General features: G+C 43.2%; 1 protein-coding gene across 5 annotated transcripts in view; it reads right to left on the bottom strand.

The window, feature by feature from the left end:
• PTPN4 (protein tyrosine phosphatase non-receptor type 4) overlaps positions 1-21,918 on the bottom strand; it is a 207,056-nt gene that overhangs the window by 180,157 nt on the left and 4,981 nt on the right. Inside the window, exon 2 of one of the 5 annotated variants that reach the window (XM_054044366.1) lies at positions 213-375. The exons of the other annotated variants lie outside the window; for them this stretch is intronic. The gene's annotated coding sequence lies outside the window, so the exon portion shown is untranslated. The remainder of the gene's footprint in view (positions 1-212; positions 376-21,918) is intronic. 5 annotated transcript variants of the gene reach the window in all.

The raw sequence follows: 21,918 nt of genomic DNA on the forward strand, positions 1-21,918 counted from the left end.
CTACCATACCCATAAATTTCTTCATAGATTCATAGAGTCTAAGGCTAGAAGAGACCATTAGATCATCTAGTCTGACCTCCTGTGTAACATGGGCCCTTATATTTCACCTGGTTACCCCTGTACTGAGTCCAATAACTGTGTATGGCTAAAACACATCTTCCAGGAAAGCATCCAAGTCTTGATTTGAAGACATCAAGAAATGGGGAACCCACCTCTTCCCAGGATAGGTTGTTCCAACGGTTAATCACCCCCTCTGTTAAAAATCCATTCTTTATTTCCCATTTGAATTTGTCTTGTTTCAGCTGCCAGCCAATGCTTCTTGTTAGGTCTTTCTCAGGTAAATTAAAGAGCCTTTTTGTATCTAATATTTTCTCCCTGTGAAGGTAAGTATACAGTAATCAAGTCACCTCTCAATCTTCTTTTTGATAAAGAGATTAAATTCTTTAAAGCATTTTCACTGTAAGGCATTTTCTCCAGCCCTTGAATAATTTTTGTCGTTCTTCTGGGTGCAAGTTATCAGGGATCAACCGATTTAAAAACGTCCTTAGTATATGTTGTTTAACATCCTCCTAATGGACTAGAAAATATTTAATCATTCTGCTTCTTCTTTCCAAGTACAGAACACAAATATTTATTGAATACTTCTACTTTTTCTTCATGTCCATTAACAATTTTACCAGCTCTATTTAGTAATGGAACTATACCATTGTTAAAATTTCTTCTGTTCCGAATACTCTTAAACTCATCATACTTAACCCTGCCAGTCCTGGATTTTTCCCTGATGCCTTTAGCTTTTCTTATCAATTTTCTATAGGTCATAGCAATCAATATAAATTAGGAATGATTTATTTCCTCCTTTCCTATTTGTTATACAACAGCCCCTCGCTAGAACACGCATCTTTACAGCGCAAATTCGATTATAGCGCGGGACCGCGCATGGATCCCAAATTTAATTACCTTAATTGGAATCCATGGTAACGTGGTCCCCGCGTTAATGCGGGACCGCGCATGGATCCAAAACCCCACGTTCTAGCGGGAGTCCAGTGTATATTGCTTTTTTAATTTCTAATTGCTGCCTTCACTTTGCCACTGAACAAGAAAGGGCTTTTAGCCAAAGCTGTCCTCTGCCTTGAATTGAATTGCTTTTTGGCCATCTAACAAACTATTCTTGAACTGCCAATTTTCATTCACATTTTTCTTTAAGTTTTTTCCTCCCAATCAATGTAGCTCACAATTTTCCTCAACTTTGGGAAATTAGCCTTTTTGAAGCAGAGAGAGAGTGTGTGTGTGTGTGTGTGTGTGAGAGAGATTGCAGGTTGGGACTGTTCTCTGCCCCTATTAAATGTAACCAGGTCATGATCACTGGTCCATAAGCAACCACAAACTTCCAGTGATTACATTCATAGTTATCAGTCATCATTAGGTCCAAAATGGAGTTCTCGTGTTGGGTGCAATACCATGTGTGTTAGAAAATATTAATATATAATTTTTAGAAAGACTTGCGGGTAAATAAACCATTTACAACCAATTGCCCTAGTCAATGGAAGCCATCAAGATTCTAAACCACCATTAATGGCCCACACTTTGCATAATTACAATAGGACCTCAGAGTTATACTTCATATTTCTAGCTTCAGATACAAGAATGATACATGCGCACAAATAGGAGGAATATATTCAGTAGGTTATAACCTTTGTTATGATAACTTACAAGAGATCCTTTGTATAAAGCATATTCCAGTTACATCATAGTCACGCTCATATGCATCTTTACATAAAACATATGGAGTGCAAGGCCACATTCGCTGGGTATGTCTACACAACAACGAAAAACCCATGACTGGCCCATGCCAGCCGACTTGGCTGCAGGACTGTTTCATTACTGTGTAGACTTCCAACCTCAGGCTGGAGTCCAAGCTCTGGAACTCTCCCACCTCACAGGGCGTTAGAGGAAGTCTACACAGCAATGAAATAGGCCCACAGGCCAGTCAGAGGTTTTTCTTTGCTGTGTAGACATATCCTCAGAACAGGACTCCACTTTAGCAACTTATCTACCGCAGGGGGCATGGAAGGAGGAAGAGACAGAAAAAAAGATGGACAGAAGAGCCAGCAATGCTAAAATTAACATTGGACAATATGTATGCACTCCATAGCAGCAAATTCCTACAGGAGAATTTCATTCTAAAGATTAATTAAATAAAAGATTACAAACTCTCAAGACAGTTGTAAGCAATTAAAATATTCACTGTTAGTTACCAGCATAAGCACGGCTTATTTCCCAACCTATAATTACATACAGTCTTTTTTATAATTAGAGTAGAAGATATATGAGGCTTATTAAAACCATGCAACTTCTCTGAGAGGCTTTTCACAAAATCCATGGATTTTGAAAATTACAAAGAAGGTATAAATAATGCACTTCGGTGTGTTGGAAACCCAAGTACAATCTTCATATTATAGGAAGACTTACAGATATGAAAGTGCTCCATAAGACTGACTGAAAATTATACTTGCAAGATATTACACTGAAAAAGAAATTGTCTCCCCATTAAAACCTGCAACTTTGCTACAATTTAGACAAGCAATAGACATTTACAGTGCTGACAGTTACAGTATTACTTCACAAAAGATGCAGTTATTCTACTGCTACAATAGATTAAATTAAGAATTTTCACCAGACCCATTACAATATTCTTTGAGATGTAGTGCTCAGATCTATTCCATTGTAGGCATGTGTGCTTGCCACATGCACCGGTGCCGGAAGTTTTCCCCTCAGTAGTATCCATAGGGGACTGGCTCTGGCGCCCTCTGAAGTGGCATGCATATGCCACGGTATAAGGGATGCTGACGGCTGCCCCCCACCCTAGGTTTCTTCTTGTCGGAAACGCCAACAGTGGGGAAGGAGGGCGGGTCATGGAATGGACATGATCAACACACCTCAAAGAACACCAGTTATGAAAAAGGTAGCTGTCTTTTCTTCGAGTGCTTGCTCATGTCCATTCCATTGTAGGTGACTCCCAAGCAGTGCCATTGGAGGCGGATAGGAGTTCATGTATGTGTTGACTACAACACAGCTCTGCCAAATCCAGCGTCATCTCTGGCTTGCTGGGTGATGGTGTCATGCGTCGTGAACGTGTGTATTGAAAACCATATTTTATGACGTAGGTTCTAGCCCATGAAAGCTTATGCCCAAATAAATTTGTTAGTCTCTAAGGTGCCACAATGACTCCTCGTTGTTTTTGCTGATACAGACTAACACGGCTACCACTCTGAAACCTGAAAACCACATCGCGGCCCTGCAGATGCCCTGGATAGGGACATTTGCTAGGAAGGCCGCCAAGGACATTTGAGCCACAAGTACGCTCCCCCTTGCCTGTTGACACAGAACATTGAGGCCATATTGTCCATCAATGCCTGTACTACTCGACTGGAGAAGTGTGTCAGAAAGACCGGACATGCCAGGCGGATGGTCCTGAGCTCTCTGACGTTTTTATGCAGTGAAAGTTCCTCTGGAGACCATGTCCCAAGTCCGCAGCATACCAAGATGTGCTCCCCAACCGAGGTCTGAGGCATCAGATATCAGGGAGACTGTGGGTCGTGGACTCTCCAACGGTACTCTTTCCAGCACTCACTTTGGGTCAGTCCACCTCTGCAGAGAGATAAGCACTTTCGGCGGGATCGTGATGACCTTGTGCAGGTGATCCCTGAACAGGGAATAGACAGTCGCTAGGCAGTTAAAGGGGCTGCAGTCTGAGCCTTGCATGCCAGACGACGTAAGTGCACACTGCCATGTGACCCAGTAGCCTGAGGCAAACCTAGGCCTTGGTGAGTGGGTGTGTGGAGACGCTGGCAATGAGATCTGACATTGTCCTGCGACAGAAACCCCCTGGCTCGGGTAAAGTCAAGTACCACTCCGATAATCCCGGTCCAAAGGATAGAGTTTAACACTGATTTTTGTTCATTTATCAACAGGTCCAGAACGTGGCACATAGCTTGTAGCACGGTGACACTGTGCTGGACCTGTATTCTGGAGCAGCCCTTGATCAGCTAGTCGTCAAGGTACGGGTAAATCTGGACATCTGACGTAAGCTGCCGCTACTGACATGCACAAACTGAAGTGGGCGGTCCCCACTGAAACACAGAAAAGGTCTGTATCTGTGGAATATTTATATATGAAAGTAGGCATCCTTCAAATCGAAAGCGGCATACCAGGATCCAGGGAAGGAATGATGGAGGCCAAGGAGACCATGTGAAACTTCAAGGCAGGTCGAAAATAGGACATAGACTGCCCTTGGTCTTTGATATGAGAAAATATTGGGAATAAAACCCTTTCCCTTTCTGATGTACGGGGACTTCCTCTATGGCCCCGACTTGCAAGAGAGCTTGCACCTCTTGGGCAAGAAGCCGCTCGTGAGAAGGGTCCCTGAAGAGGGACGGGGAAGGGAGATGGGAGGAACGGTAGAAATAAACTGTAGGGTGTACCCCACTGCCACAGTGCTGAAGACCCAGCCGTCTGTCGTTATTGCAGTCCAAGTGGGGAGGAAAGGAGAAAGGTGGTTGGAAAACAGAAGAAGGGTAGGATCTTGTCTGTAGACTAGGACGTTGCCCTCGGGGCGCACCCTCAAAACGCCCGCTTATTACCCTGAGGGTAACGGGAAGAGCCCGACTGAGAGGCAGAATCCGATTATTGGCCTTGATGGCGCTTATAGCCCTTGCCCTTTTTGTGGTGGGGCTGGGCTTCCCCCAGGAGACAACCATGTCTTGGCAGGGCATTGGGGACACCAGCAAAGACAATATCTTTTGCAGCCTGGAAGGCCTCCGGCGTGGACAGGACTTCCAGGTGCTGGGGACCTCTGCCACTACCTGGGGTGGACGGTGGGTCCCTAGGAAGGCTGGTTGCCCTAGCTGGTGATGCAAGTGCCTGGCTGGCCTCCGGAGACTAAGGCCTTGTCTACACTTGCAAGTTAGAGCGCATAAATCAGCCCCGGGCTCCCTAACTCCTGAGGTGTCCACACTGGCAAGGCACTTAAGAGCACCCAGACCCCGAGGCTGGGGCACTCCTGGTAATCCATCTCCACGAGAAGCATAGAGTTTTCTGCGCCCCGGCTGAAGCGCCGGGGTGTCAGGGTGGATGACGTGTTGCATTACTGTGTTGCGATTGTCCTCTGGAAACGTCCCATAATCCCCTGAAGTCAAGTGGCCACTCTGGTCAGTGTTTTGAACTCGACTGCAGGCATGTGGATATCCCCTTTCAAAGCTCCGTTTCTGACAGCATGCATGCTTATCTGCTCCAGGACACAAAGCAAACCATTACTGTGGAATGCCTCTGCAGCAGAGGCAGGTGTCTGTGCGCGCTCGCATGCATGAGAGTGAGAGAGAGGCAGGGGGTGGGGACTGATGTCGGGTTTCCCCCTTCCTCCTGCCGCTGTCTGAACTTACAAGATAACATGCTAACACACTCTGCCCCCCAAAACACGTCTCTCTCCCCACATACACACAACACACTTCTTGTCACACTCCCCACCCCCTCATTTGACAAGCAGCTGGCAATCTCGTAGGATGCCCATGGAACAATGGGATTGGGAAACCTGTATCGTGTGATGCTGTGCCTGCCCCATTAGGCATTGCAAACCCTTTCCAAAGCACGCTGCAGCCACTTGTACACTGGTATAGCTATCACAATGCACTGCTTTCTGTGGTGTTGCAAGAGCTGCTAATGTGGACGTGCTCCACAATCACAAGGAGCCCAGTGTGAACACATATCAGCGCTTTCCCTGCTGCTGTCTCTGAGGGCTGGTTTAACTCCCGGCACTCTACATCTGCAAGTATAGACGTAGCCTTACTATCCCGCAAGGGTCTATTCTCCTCCCCAGACTTTCCCTTTGCCTCACGGGAGGTCGGGGAACGCCCTCACTGCAAGAGCTTCCTTGGAACTCGAATCAGCACCGGGAGACCGGTGCCAGAGGTGAACTTTGCACCGATGCTGCCAAGTCCAATTTCGGTGGCCTGTCCCTGGGCTAAATCCCAGAGGGGACTATCTAATCTACAACACTAACACACTAACTGTTAAGAAACAAAAGAACTACTTATTTAACTATTTACAACACTAAGAGAAAACCACAGGGTAAGTAAGCGCTTGCTGAAGCAAGGAGACGTTCCAGTACCATCACTGGTGGTAAGAATGAACTTAGGGTGGGGAAAGCCAGCAGTTCACCTCATACAAGTACTGTAATACAATCTCTTTATCATGAAAGTTGAATTTACAAACGTAGAATTATGTACAAAAAAACCCTGTATTCAAAAATAAAACAAAGTAAAACTTTAGAGACTAAAAGTCCACTCAGTCCTACTTCTTGTTCAGTTAATCACTCAGATAAACAAGTTTGTTTACATTTGCAGGAGATAATGCTGCCCGCTTCTTGTTTACAATGTCATCTGAAAGTGAAAACAGGTGTTCACAAGGCACTGTTGTAGCCGGCATTGCAAGATATTTACTTGCCAGATGCGCTAAAGATTCATATGTCCCTTCATGCTTCAACCACCATTCCAAAGGACATGAGTCCATGTTAATGAGGGGTTCTGCTCAATAACAATCCAAAGCAATGCAGACCGATGCACATTCACTTTCATCATCTGAGTCAGATGCCATCAGCAGAAGATTGATTTTCTTTTTTGGTGGTTCGGGTTCTGTAGTTTCCACATCAGAGTGTTGCTCTTTTAAGACTTCTGAAAGCATGTTCCACACCTCGTTCCCCTCAGATTCTGGAAGGCACTTCAGAGTCTTAAACCTTGGGTTGAGTGCTGTGGCTATTTTTAGCAATCTCACATGGGTACCTTCACCTTCTTTGTCTTTTGTCAAATCTGCATTGAAAGTATTCTTAAAATGAACAACATGTGTTGAGTCATCATCCAAGACTGCAATAACATGAAATATATAGCAGAATGCAGGTAAAAGAGCAGGAGACATACAATTCTCCCCCAAGAAGTTCAGTCACAAATTTAATTAACGCATTTTTTTTTAAACGAGTGTCATCAGCATGGAAGCATGTTCTCTGTAATGGTGGCCGAAGCATGAAGGGGCATATGAATGTGTAGCATATCTGGCATGCAAATACCTTGCAACTCCGGCTACAAAAGTGCCATGCGAACGCCTGTTCTCACCTTCGGGTGTCATAGTAAATAAGAAGCAGTCAGCAGTATCTCCCATAAATGTAAACAAACTTGTTTGTCTTAACAATTGGCTGAACAAGAAGTAGGACTGAGTGGATTTCTAGGCTCTAAAGTTTTACATTGTTTTGTTTTTGAGTGCAGTCATGTAACAAAAAAAATCTACATTTGTAAGTTGCACGATAAAGAGACTACACTACAGTACTTGTATGAGGTGAATTGAAAAATACTATTTCTTGTTTATCATTTTTACAGTGCAAATATTTGTAATAAAAATAATATAAAGTGAGCACTGAACACTTTGTATTCTGTGTTGCAATTGAAATCAATGCATTTGAAAATGTAGAAAAATATCAAAAATATTTAATAAATTTCAATTAGCATTCTATTGTTTAACAGTACAATTAAAACTGCGATTAATCGTGATTAATTTTATAAATCACAGTTATTTTTTTAATTAATCATGTGAGTTAACTGCAATTAATCAATAACCCTAATATTAAGACAAATCTGAAAAATAAGCTAAATAAAAATTCTTGCCTTCAGGCACTAATCATCTTCTCTTGCTCCTACATCTAAATAGAAATATACTATAAAATCAAAGGCTAATACAGTAGAGTTAATGAGCTATTTTTGCATTTACTTACAAGTTTATAACACATCCACAAACATTCTATTTAGTCTCCACAAACACAATTAAGAAAAACATATCACCCAATAGGACTGCATTCATCCCTTCATTAATTTCACTTTAAGATTTTTTATCTTCAGTGGAAAATCACTAGCAATTCTGCCTTATTGCAAAATTATAGGGTGCTACATAAAACTCAAATACAGAAAGGCTCATTTTCACCTTTGAAGATAGGGAGTGAAACAGTAGAGAGCTAAGGGCCATAGAAATAAATGGCCAATCATCACAGACTATCTGGCTTGCCAACTCGGCGTACAGTGCCTTCATCTCAAGTTGGGCTACCTCAACAATAGCAACTCTGCTGATCTCAGCTGTTTAGGCGGGTTACAAGAAATGGGATGGTTTTTGATATAATTAAGTTTCGGCCCATAAGGCCTTGAAAAATCAGCACAAATTTTTTTTAAACAGATCTACAAGTGGATGGGAAGACAGCGTACAATGTACCAGCATAAGGTACACTCAGTAACATGCATTACCTGACCAGTGAACTAGTACATGTTAAATTAGCTGGTTTCTGTGTAGCTTTAACAAAGAGTTACAGGTAGAACATATTCTAATAGCCCAACCGGGATGAAGGACAAAGACACAGATCACCATGTCTGCGTGTACATCAAGCAGGAAAGGGCACCATTCTAAATAGTAACTTTCTGATCATTGCTGCTATTCTGGTGTCTAGGGACAGTAATGTGTCCAGACAATTTAGAAACTGCATATGAACTTAAAAATCAGAGAGCAGTGGCTTTCAAAGGAAGATGAAGTCAGAGCTTCTGCCAGTTCTTCAAAGTACTTCCTTTATCCAATCATGATTTCTGTCTTATACAGATTGAACTTGAGCCAGCTGCTTTTTATCCAGGTACTTAATTTATTCAGGCATTCAGACAGCTAAATTATGGTAACATCTGCATTACAGTCGAACGTTAACATACTGTTGCCACTGCGACCTGAGGCATCTCAAAATTTCACCCCATGTTCACCCCATGTGGGGAAAAGGATAAATATAGGGGGAAGGATATGTATGCAGTAGCATAAAATCCCTCCTTGGCAGAGGTACTGGATTGCCTTATCTGTGAGGGGTTACCCAGTTCAAATAACCTAGTTGGCACCTGACCAGAAGGACCAATGAGGAAAGAAGATACTTTCAAATCTGGGGGGGGGGGGGAGAAAGGATTTGTTTGTTGTTCTCTTTTGTTGTTCCCTCTCCGGACGGAGGGAGAAGCCAAACAGGTCCAATATCTCCTGAAAATATACCTGGAATAGAATAATCCATCTAAAATCACAGAAATTGTAGAGTAGGGCAAGGAAATGCGTTAGGTTATCTTTTGTTTGGCTTGTGAATTTTCCTGTAATTGTCCAGCTGAGCCCAGAGGGGAATCCTCTATGTTTTAAATCTTTTTATTATCCTGTAAAGTTACCTTCCATCCTGATTTTGCAGGTGTGATTCCTTTATTTTATTTTTTTATGAATAAAGTTCTTCTTTTAAGAACCTGATTGATTTCAGTGTCCCGAAGACAAAAGGTCTGGTCTGTGCTCACACTACCATGGCAACTGGTTGGTATATTATTCTCAAGCCTCCCCAGGAAAGAGGGTTAAGGGGCTTGGGGGCATATTTTGGGGGAATAGGGATTCCAAGTGACCCTTCCCTGAATTTTTGTGTAAATCACTTGGTGGTGGCAGCAATACCATCCAAGGACAAGGAAAGGAATTTGTGCCTTGGGGAAGTTTTAACCTAAGCTGGTAGAATATAAGCGTAGGGGGTCTTTCATGCAGTCCCCACATCCGTAGCCCAGAGTTCAGAGTGTGTGGGGGGGGGGGGGGGAGAACCCTGACAGCACTACAGGTGTAAATGAAGAGCCTAGCACCAGGAAGGACAAGGTGCACTGAGATTTTCTTAGTGAAAGATGCTTTGGCCTCCCCCTATGCCATTAGCAGAGGCTGAATTTTCAATTCATGACTTCTTAGTAGTTGCCTTGGTGCCAAGTTTGTCGCAGACAAAGAAACAATAAATGGCATCAAAACAGGATGAGATGCCTTCTACTTCAATGGCTTTGTTGAGGGAACTCAGTTCCACGGAAAGATGAAGTCATTAAGTTAATCATCTCATTCCCATACTCTTGAGGTTCATGGAATTCATGAGCCTAAATATGATGGTGATGGGTACAAGAGTAACAAAGATTTATTTATTTTTCTATTTTCTTATAACTTTGGTGTACTGTGTGTTTGATTTTATGGTATATTTCTAATTATGATGACATGGAAGTAAGAACAGATGGTTAGTGGTTGAAGGAAAAAATTGTGTTGAATTGTAACTTCCTTATTTTCCGACTCTTGGCACAGTTAGTGCTCTATTCAGTCTTCCTTGGTGCCAAAGAATAGGGAAAAAAAATCCAGTATTCCAAAAACTCTCATTTGGAGAAAATGCTCACACATGAGCATAAGTCAATGGCTCAGATTCTCCACAGCTTACTTTATTAAAAACAATTGTTTATAAAATGACAATCAAAATAAATCTTCAAACTTAAAGGCCCAACAGATCCTCTTACATACTAAGAATTACTCAAACACTTGCCCTATCTATTAATGTCATCCATAAATCTATCAAAAGCATAGCCAAATTAATGTCTTATACCATGCCCTAAAACTGACCAACTTCTGTGTCTGGTGGCCGTGGACCACAGGAGGCAATATCCCCAAGATCATGAGCCACATACTGAAAAATCCCTTTTCTCAGCCCCAGGACATCTAATTCAAGAACACAAGAATAAGTGACCCAACAAGTACTCAAATACTATGGAGATGGTTGCCTGTAACAGTTATGTCCCATCATGCCTGAGTTTATGCCACATAAGATGCCACATAACTGTTTCAACTAGTCTCCCTCCTTATGGGGTCTAGTTTATTGGTATGGTTAAACAAAAACAATTCCCCCTTCATCCTTGGATCTGGGCTTCCCAGGTCTTTTCTGGCCTTTTGCCTGGAATTTATAATCATCCTTTTATCAGAGATTCTCACTAATCTTGCTTCTGGGCTCATGCTCCAGGCTACTTAGGCAGAGAGAGCTCTGCCAGTCTCCAACTCTGGATCCTTGGCTGCTACACTGCTCCCCAGGCAACTATCCTTCTGCCAATTTCTGTGGAGAACCTCATTCCAGGTCTTTCCCAGTCCCGAGTTTCTCCTAGACTGTACCAATAATTCTGCTTTAAATCCCCAATAACTAACATTTTCCTCAATCACATGCCCTTTTCCTTCATGTGCTTCATCTGGAGACTATCCATGCAAAACTCAGCCTTAAGGGGTTATGCCCTTCTCAAAGTTGTGTTGAGACAGCATTTGAGCCTGCAGGAGCAGTACCTTGTTACGTGCCAATACAAAAACCTACAATTTTAATGTCTAAAATGGATGATTTGGGCAACAGTTGATCTCACACATAGCTAGGTCCCATACCAATTACGACCTTATAGGCTCAACAACACTGAATTGCTCTCTGAAGCATATACGTAATCAGTACAGACCACGGGTGTCAATCACATGGCAGCTCACCTATGTGAGAGAAACCCCTGCATTCTGCACTAATTGATGGTGAGTGCTTTCCAAGGGAAGCTCCAAGTACAGTTCAGTTGTCTAACAATGAGGTTACATTTTCCTGGTTCAGTGTGGCAAGTTCAAAAGGTGAATTATATCTGGGGTTCTCAACCTTTTTCTTTCTGAGCCCTCGCACCCCTCCCCACCCCAACCCCAACATGCTATAAAAACTCTATGGCCAACTGGTTTTCTGCATAAAAAAGCCATGGCTGGCATTAAGGGATAGCAAGCAGGACAATTGCCCAGGGCCCCATGCCACAGGAGGCACCACAAAGCTACGTTGCTGAGGCTTCAGCCCCGGGTGGTAGGTCTCGGGGCCCTGCAATATTCCTTGCAGTTCTGCATGGCAGGACTTTCGCTAGGGCCCTGGGCAGAAAGCCAGACTAATGCTGGCCATGCTTGGCAGACATCCTGAAACCTGCCTACGGCTCCCCGGGGGCCCCAGACCCTTGGTTGAGAACCACTGGATTATATAACTTAATGCCTGTGTGAATGGGACAGTAAATGAATATATCACATGGAACAATAATTGTAGATATGCGTCTGTTAGGATGCCACACTGACTGATAGTACTGGTCTTCTGTAATATCTCTATTAATGATCTGAAAGAGGAAGTAAACAGCAGTATCATATGCAAATACAACATGAAGGAGGTGCTGAGAACATCACTGAGGACAGAGAAATATAAAGTGACATTGGAAATATAGCCATGAAATAAAAAAAGATTCAATCCGGAAAATTACAAACAACATCTGAGGATTAATCCCAAATATAGACATTCAGTGGGAGGGAGAGACTTGGGAACAACTGCAGTCTGTCCAGCATAGGTGGAGCTGGTAACAATGTTTGCAATTAAGGGTGCCTTCCACCTTCCATTATAAATTCATAGAAGATTAGGATTGGAAGAGACCTCAGGAGGTCAGCTAGTCCAATCCCCTGCTCAAAGCAGGACCAACACCAACTAAATCATCCCAGGCAGGGCTTTGTCAAGCTGGGCCTTAAAAACCTCTAAGGATGGAGATTCCACCACCTTCCTAGGTAACCCATTCCAGTGTTTCACCACCCTCCTAATGAAATAGTGTTTCCTAATATCCAACCTAGACCTCCCCCACTGCAACTTGAGACCATTGCTTCTTGTTCTGTCATCCTCCACCACTGAGAACATCCTCTTTGGAACCCCCCTTCAGGTAATTGAAGGCTGCTACTAAATCCCCGATCACTCTTCTCTTCTGCAAACTAAACAAGCCCAGGTCCCTCAGCCTCTTGTCGCAAGTCATGTGCCCCAGCACCCTGATCATTTTCATTGCCCTCTGCTGGATTCTCTCCAATTTGTCCACATCTTTTCTGTAGTGGCGGGCCCAAAACTGGACACAATACTCCAGGGGTGGCCTCACCAGTGCCGAACAGAGGCCTCGATCTGCTAGCAATGCTATTAATGCAGCCCAATATGCCGTTAGCCTTCTTGGCAACAAGGGCACACTGTTGACTCATATCCAGCTTCTTGTCCACTGCAATCCCCTGGTCCTTTTCTGCAGAATTGCTGATTAGCCAGTCGGTCCCCAGCCTGTAGTGGAGCATGGGATTCTTCCGTCCTAAGTGCAGGACTCTGCACTTGTCCTTGTTGAACCTCATCGGATTTCTTTTGGCCCAATCCTCCAATTGTCTAGGTCACTGTGGACCCTATCCCTACCCTCCAGTGTATCTACCTCTCCCCCCAGCTTAGTGTCATCTGTGAACTTGCTGAGGGTGCAATCCATCCCACCATCCAGATCATTAATGAAGATGTTGAACAAAACCAGCCCCAGGACTAACCCCTGGGGCACTCCGCTTGATACCGGCTGCCAATTAGACATCGAGCTGTTGATGGCTACCCGTTGAGTCAGACAATCTAGCCAGCTTTCTATCCACCTTATAGTCCATTCATCCAATCCATACTTTTTTAACTTGCTGGCAAGAATGCTGTGGGAGACCATATCAAAAGCTTTGCTGAAGTCAAGATGTATCACGTCCACTGCTTTCCCCATATCCACAGAGCCAGTTATCTCATCATTGAAGGCAATCAGGTTGGTCAGGCATGACTTGCCCTTGGTGAATCCATGTTGACTGTTCCTGATCATCTTCCTCTCCTCCAAGTGCTTCAAAATGGATTCCTTGAGGACCTGCTCCATGATTTTTCCAGGGACTGAGGTGAGGCTGACCGGTGTCTGTAGTTCCCCAGGTTCACCTCCTTCCCTTTTTTAAAGAAGGGCACTATATTTGCCTTTTTCCAATCATCCGGTACCTCCCCCCAATCACCATGAGTTTTCAAAGATAATGGCCAATGGCTCTGCAATCACATCAGCACTCTCGGTTGCATTAGATCTGGACCCATGGACTTGTGCATGTCCAGCTTTTCTAAATAGTCCTTAACCTGTTCACCTCCTTCCCATATTGTGTTGCCCAGGACAGCAGTGTGGGAGCTGACCTTGCCTGTGAAGACCGAGGCAAAAAAAGCATTGAGTATTTCAGCTTTTTCCACATCATCTGTCACTAGGTTGCCTCCCCCATTCAGTAAAGGGCCCACACTTTCCCTGACCTTCTTCTTGTTGCTAAGATACCTGTAGAAACCCTTCTTGTCACCCTTCATATCCCTTGCTAGCTGCAACTCCAGCTGTGTTTTGGCCTTCCTGATTGCACCTCTGCTTGTTCGAGCAATATTTTTATACTCCTCCTCCATCAGTCCAAATTTCCACTTCAGGTAAGCTTCCTTTTTGTGTTTAAGCTCACCGAAGATTTCATTGTTAAGCCAAGCTGGTCGCCTGCTATTCTTTCTGCACATCGGGATGGTTTGTTCCTGCGCCCTCAATAAGGCTTCTGTAAAATACAGCCAGCTTTCCTGGATTCCTTTCCCCCTCATATTAGCCTCCCAGGGGATCCTGCCCATCAGATCCCTAAAGGAGTCAAAGTCTGCTTTTCTGAAGTCCAGGGTCGTATTTTGCTACTCTCCTTGCTTCCTTTTGTGAGGATCTTAAACTCAACCATCTCATGGTCACTGCTGTTCACATTGCCACCCACTTCTACTTCCCCTACCAATTCATCCCTGCTTGTAAGCAGCAGGTCATGTTCCTTTTCAGTTGCCTACAACTTTGCCAAACTTTAACCATTTAAACTTGAATTTTCCATGCTTGTTTTCTGTACAATGCTGAATTTTCTTGGAAAGTTTCAGCAAAAATGGTTCAGGCGTTTCTGAGAACCGGATTAGGGAAGAATAGATAGCTTTACCAATATTATTTCTCCTCCCACCCCCAAAATGTTTCTTTGAAAGGATTTGATGCTTCAATGTTTTGGAGCAGGAAATCCACCCATATTTGGCTATACTATAAGACACTGAAAAATGCCATCTGTACATCCTCAGTAGAGCCTGTGAGAGTCGCTGCTAAAAATCACTGAACATTTCACTTACAACAAGGAAGCTCTCAGCCCCATGGAGCTTTGGCATGCTTCAGGACAACAACAAGCGTAGCAGTAGCAGAATAGCCTTTCATCTAGTAAAAGGAGCACTGGGTTGAGACTCAAAAGAACATTAGCTCTTGTCTCAGCTCTTTCACTAACTGGTGTTAATTCTGTGCACTATTATTGAAAAAAAGCCTCATTCCCGCACCTTAAGAGACAGGTAAGCACCGTTACCACCATTTTACAGATGTGATAACAGACTTTGAACAAGGTCACTTCTTTGAGAGCTAAGGATAGAACACAGGTTTCTAACATGGTGCAGTCAAATCTCGCCTAGTCAGCCACACTGTCTTTCAGAGTGAATGTGTCAAATCTATGTGCTGTCTGCAACCACTAGACCACACTTGACTTCCAGTATTAAAACCCAGGAATCCTGATTCTTAACTTTCTTCTGCCGTCAAGCAAAAAGTTGTATAAATCACTGGCAACATGTACTGTAACATCACTGAGGTGGCTAGTCCATGTAAAAAATAACTTACTATTGCTTCCAGCTACTTCTTTAGCTCAAGTGTAGAGTTCTCTGCTGTGGACCAAAAAGCCCTGGTTTCAACTCCTGCTGAATCTTATTCAGTTTGCTTTTTAAAATCTTATTTCTGTGAGACAGTTCCATGAATCCTTTAAGATTACTACCACAGAAAAAATGTTTTTCTTCTTTGTTCACTTTGCTCTTTGGATACACTTTGTGTATAGTCAATTTCAGTATTTCTCCTGTATAGTTATTTTCCATTTATGCAGACAGCAAGAGAGAAGAAACTTTTTGGGGGGTCGGGGGGAAGAGAATAGGAAAAAAGACTATACAACCACAATAACTGGCAAGGGGACTCATGTGTATGAATAAGTCCCTAAAACTCCCTTTTTGAAACTGAATACATTTAAAGTTGATGGTGTATACTCTGGTTTCTCTTCAGATCGTATAAATCTTTCGCCTTTTAGAGCTGGAATGACAGATTTAGCATGAAATATTAAAAAGAAATATGTTTAGTTTGGCTAAAGTGGGACCAAACCAGGGAAATATGGCAACTTTATACACACATATATTTGAAGTGTATAAACACTAAGGAAGAAGGTAGTACATTTATGTACCTAGGAATTATGAAATTTAAAAACAGAAAAGTTAGGAAGGAAAGAATATTTTAAGTCACAAGGACCAGATGGTATTCACCCAAGAGTTCTGAAGGAACTCAAATGTGAAAATGCAGAACTACTAATTGTGGTACGTAACCAATCATTTAAATCAGCTTCTGTACCAGCTGACTGGAGGATAGCTAATGTGATGCCAATTTTTTTAAAAGGCTCTTGAGGTGATCCCAGCAATTACAAGCTGGTAAGCCTAACTTCAATACCAGGCAAATTATTTGAAATTATAGTAAAGAACAGAATGATCAGATACACAGATGAACATGATTTCTTGGGGTGAAGAGTCAACATGGTTTTTGTAAAAGGAAATTATGCCTCACCAATTTACTAGAATTCTTTGAGGGGGTCAACAAGCATGTAGACAAGAGGGGATCCAGGGGATGTAGTGTATTTAGATTTTTCAGAAAGCCTTTGACAAGATCCCTCACCAAAGGCTCTTAAAAGTCACCAAAGGGAAAAGTCCTCTCATGGATCAGTAACTGGTTAAAAGATAGGAAACAAAGGGTAGGAATAAATGGTCAGTTTTCAGAATGGAGACAGATAAATACTGGTGTCCTCCAGGGGTCTGTACTGGGACCAATATTGTTCAACATATTCATAAATGATCTGGAAAAGGGGATAAACAGTGAGGTGGCAAAATTTACAGATGATATAAAATTACTCAAGATAGTTAAGTCCCAAACAGACTCCAAAGAGTTACAAAAGGATCTCATAAACTGGGTGACTGGGCAACAAATTGGAAGATGCAATTCAATGTCGATAAATGCAAAGTAAAGCACGCTAGAAAACATAATCCCAACTATACATATAAAATGATGGGGTCTAAATTAGCTATTACCACTCAAGAAAGATCTTGGAGTCATTGTGGATAGTTCTCTGAAATCATCCACTCAATGTGCAGCAGCAGTCAAAAAAGTGAATGGAATGTCAGAAATCATTAGGAAAGGGATAAGAAAACAGAAAATATATTGCCGCCATATAAATCCATGGTACACCCACATCTTGAACACTCCATGCAGAACTAGTCACCCCATCTCTAAAAAGATATATTGGAATTGGAAAAGGTACAGAAAAGGGCAACAAAAGTGATTCGGGGTACGGAACAGCTTCTATAATTAGGAGAGATTAATAAGACTGGAACTTTTCAGCTTGGAAAAGAGACGACTAAAGGGGGATATGATAGAGGTCTTTAAAATCATGACTGGTGTGGAGAAAGTAAATAAGGACGTGTTATTTATTTATTTTCTCATAACACAAGAACTAAAGGTCACCAAAAGAAATTAATAGGCAGCACGTTTAAAACAGACAAAAGAAAGTATTTCTTCACACAACGCACAGTCAATCTGTGGAACCCTTTGCCAGAGGATGTTCTGAAGGCCAAGACTATAACAGGGTTCAAAAAAGAGATAGATAAATTCATGGAGGATTGGTCCATCAACAGCTATTAGCCTGGATGGGCTGGGATGCACAACCATGCTCTGAAGTGTTCCCAGTCTCTATTTGCCAAAAGCTGCGAATGGGCAACAGGGGAAGGATCTCTTGATGATTACGTGTACTGTTCACTCCCTCTGAAGAACATGGCATTGGCCACTGTTGGAAGACAGGACACTGAGCTAGATGGACCATTGGCCAGACCCAGTATGGCCATTCTTATGTTCTCATTAACAAACAGAATAGTAAATTAACAAGACTATCACCAAGCTGACCAAGAGATCTTTTAAGACTGTGGAAAAATCTTCCAAAGAAAGTACTGTACTAAAAGATCTACAACTTGAGGTATTTAAAATGAAAAAAAAAACACAGACTAAAATACTTTTAGAAAAATCCTGCATTGGTAGAGGGCTGGAATAGATTTTTTCTGTCTTTCTAGTCTAGAACAGATTCTAATTAAAGGAATCCAAGTGTTTAAAATGGCATCTCTATTCTTTAGCCATAATAAACTTGGTTTCATCTGAAAATCTTGGTGTTTGATCGAGCACTATAATTCAATCAGTATGTTGCCAGGTAGCCTTTCTTGAAAATGGTAAGGAGTGGCTAAAACGAGAGGGGAACACAAAATTCACTCTGGGGAGTGCACTATGATTTCCCTCCCCCAAACCTCAGATGTGGTCTGATAACTCCCAAATTGCAGCTCCACTTCACTGTACTTTCCCCAAGCAGTGAAAATATTTCTGAGAGAACATTCTCCATTACAGATCACATAAACTAACAACCTTTAATGATAAGTGTATTTTATTGTTGAATGGGTACACACCTTGCCATCTTTAAAGCCATATACCACACAGCCCATTTGTAGCCGAGTACACTTGTATTTCCCATTAAATACTGCTCTTAAAATTGATCAACGGAGTTACTGCAGAACAATACAAAGAGTTTCCTTGGACAAGAGTCCAAGTGTTTCACCTCTCTAGTTCTTCCACTAGAATGCAGATGAGGATCTAATCCGAGTTTCAATAGAAGTAAGAACCTTGTTTTATACAACTTTTCTTATGTGCTTTAGGCCAGGTCTTCACTATAAACTTATGTCTGTATAACTATATCGCTATGGGGCGTGAAAAAGCCACACCACTGAACGCAGTTATTCCGACTTAAGCCCGGGTATACAGCGTGCTACGTCAATGGGAGGGCTTCCCCCATCGACACAACTACTGCCTCTTGCAGAGGTAGATTAACTACCCCGATAGGAGAAACTCTCCTGTCGGTATAGCAGCATCTTCATTGAAGTGCTGGAGTGGCATAGCTGAGCCGCTGCAGCGTTTTAAGTGTAGACCTGCCCTTAGCAGCGATTTGAATGGCTTACCGTTTTTTGCAAAAACCTAGAAGGGACACTGTGAAAAGTCATTACAGAAGATTTTATTGTACTATAGTACAGATCCCTAAACAAGCCTCTTTTTTTCTTAACCTAAATCTGTATGACTCATTCTCCTGACCACGATAGAATTATAGAAATGTAGGGCTGGAAGGGACCTTGAGAGGTCATCTAATCCAGCCCCCTGCACTGAGGGAGGACCAAGTCTACCTAGATCATTTTTGACAGATGTTTATCTAACCTGTTCTTAAAAGCCTCTAATGACGAGGATTTCACAACCTCCCTTGGAAATCTATTCCAGTGCTTAACTATCCTTATAGTTAGAAAGTTTTCCCCCAATACCTTACCTAGATCTCCCTTGCTGCAGATTAATCCAATTTATGGAGAACAATTTATAACGTCACCTTTATAATAGCCCTTAACATATACCAACATATGATATGACCACAGAATCTGTCAGAATTGTGTTATCTTTGCAATTCATGTAAAATTAAAAACTTATGCTAAACTCAAAAAAATGCTGAAGATGTCCTCTCAATATGTCATCTCAGAATGATACATGCTGGGATTTTAGCTAAGTGTCAAAACTTTTTTTATTTTTTTATTTTTTTAAAGCTAGGTTAAAACTATTACTGTGCTACTACTTTAATCTGGGCAAGGTGGAGGTCACTGGGGGTGGGGAGGAGACATCGCCCTCATTCCCAAAGGAGTATTCCATCCACAGCTGGCTCCGAGAGAAAGGAACCAGATATACTACTGCTAAACCAGTGGTTGCCAAACTTTTTATTAAGTCAACCCATCCACATCACTTTGTCTTTTTTTTTTTTAAATGACCCACCATTCTCTCTGTTATGTTATGATATGTTCTCTCTGCCCCAGCCCTGCAACCCTAATCCACGCACAATGCAGAGGGAAGGCCTGAGAGGAAGGGGTTGGAAAATGACCCCGCAGTGGCAGCTCCTGTTCTGTGGAACTGGCTTCCCACTCCAGGTGTTATGGGAAGCTCCCTCTCTGACAATTGAACCAAATTTGAGTGGCATTGCAACCTGGAGCATGGGGTCGCAGCATCAATTGGGGGTGGCCAGGCCAAATTTAAGTGATGCTGTACCCCTGGTTCCATCACCAGAGCAGGGAGCCAGGCTTAATCCTGTAGAACAAGAATGGCTGCTGCCGGGTGGGCTTGCTCTCCAGTCCTCCCTCTGCCCCAAAACTCCACCCACAGTGGCCAGGAATAGTGCATGTTTGCCCAGGCCAGGGCCCAGTGATGGGTTAATCCAGCCCTGGATGTGGCAATCCATCTAGAATCTCCCTGTGACCCACTGATAGGTCAAGACCCACCATTTGGGAAATACTGCACTAGACCATCTCCTTCTTTGGTTTTGTCTTCTCCCACCTGTTCACCCCAATAATCTTAACAACCTCTTCTCTCCACCTTCAGTTTCCCTCCACCACTGCAGACAATCGCATTGTACTATTCCCGTACATACCACTTTCACAACATTGCAAATAGAAGCAGAGTGAAAAAACTCACGAGTACTGGATGGAGCCTTTCATCGCTTTCTGAACAGTGATAGCATGAGAGTGAAAGTGGTATATGAAGAAAGCAGTCATGAGCATATGGTGAAAGATTCTCTTGTTCAACAATTTTTATAATTGGTACGGGTGGAAATGAGATGGATGCAGGATGTGAAGGCATGGGATACATGTGATCTTGCATCAAATTTAGACAGGGGGTGGGATGGGGAGAGAATAGAGATACAGTGCACCACAGAAGCCAATTGCTAGAAGCTTTCTGAATTACAGACAAAATAAACAAAAATAACAGCTTATTTTACTTATCAGTATTAAGCAGTACTCTAATAGTGGCCTTTATAACCAAAGAAAAAGGGTGCTTTTGACCACTACTTATTTTTAATCAGGTTTTAACTCAAACTAAACAAAACATTCACTTAGTATCATTACCCATACCAGCTATCAAAAGTAATTTAAGCTCTCCATTAGTCTTGGTCTACCACACCCATTGGTTTAAAATACCATCCTACTTTACTTCTCACCTGCTCTGTTCATATCACAGGACTTCAAGCAAAAAGCCTTCTAGAAGAAAGTGCCATCATACAAAACACCACCTGCCTAATGGGGTGGTGGCATGAACAGCTTCAAAAGTACAAGCGTAACTTTGATTTTTGTTTTGAAAGTCCGCCAGTCCAATATATTTAGCTTATTGTACTGACTTACTTTTTGAAAAAATGCTTATATACGAATTTACTTTTTTAATTAATTAAGCATATGAATGATACGCAGACCAGTGTTCCCTCTAATTTTTCCCACTCATGTGAGGAATGAATTTTGTTATATGCACCAATATGGAGGTGATGTGTGACACCACATCTTCATATTGGTGCACATAAAATTCATGGGGGTGGGGAGGAGGAATTCGGAGTGTGGGAGGGGGCTCAGGGCTGGGCCGAGGGTTGGGGTGCAGACTCTGGGGTGGGGCCAGGGATGAGGGACTCAGGGCTGGGGCAGAGGGTTGGGATGCAGGGGTGTAAGGGCTCCGGCTGGGGGTCCGGGCTCTAGGGTTTGGAGTGCAGGAGGGGGCTCCAGGCATATGACTGGGAGACAGGACTCCCCCTAACTCTCTCTCTCTCCACAGCACCACCTGGGCTGTGGGGGAGAGGCTCCTCTCCCCGTCAGGGCAGCTCTGAGGCTGGAGCTGCAGGATAGGCACCCCTTCCCCAGCCTCAAGAGGTCCGGGCCAGGGGAGAGCCACTTCAGCCATGCCTGGGTCCGATCCGGCCGTGGCTAGGTCCGGGCCACTCTGGCCTTGCCACCCCAGGCGCCCCGGCTGCAGCAGAGTTCGGGCCAGGAGAGGGGCGCCCCAGCTGTGGCAGATGGGGGCTGGGGGAGGGGTGCCCCTCCCCCGGCGGGTTGCCTGAGCGCCTACGCAGCACTAAACAGTCTGCTGCACAGCCGTGCAGGGAACTTAAACACAGACTCTCCGAACTACAGAATTATTCAGTAAAACGGTGTTCATACTCGAAATA

This window comes from Malaclemys terrapin, chromosome 11 (assembly GCF_027887155.1).
Source record: "Malaclemys terrapin pileata isolate rMalTer1 chromosome 11, rMalTer1.hap1, whole genome shotgun sequence".
In the NCBI taxonomy this organism is placed as follows: Eukaryota; Metazoa; Chordata; order Testudines; family Emydidae; genus Malaclemys; species Malaclemys terrapin.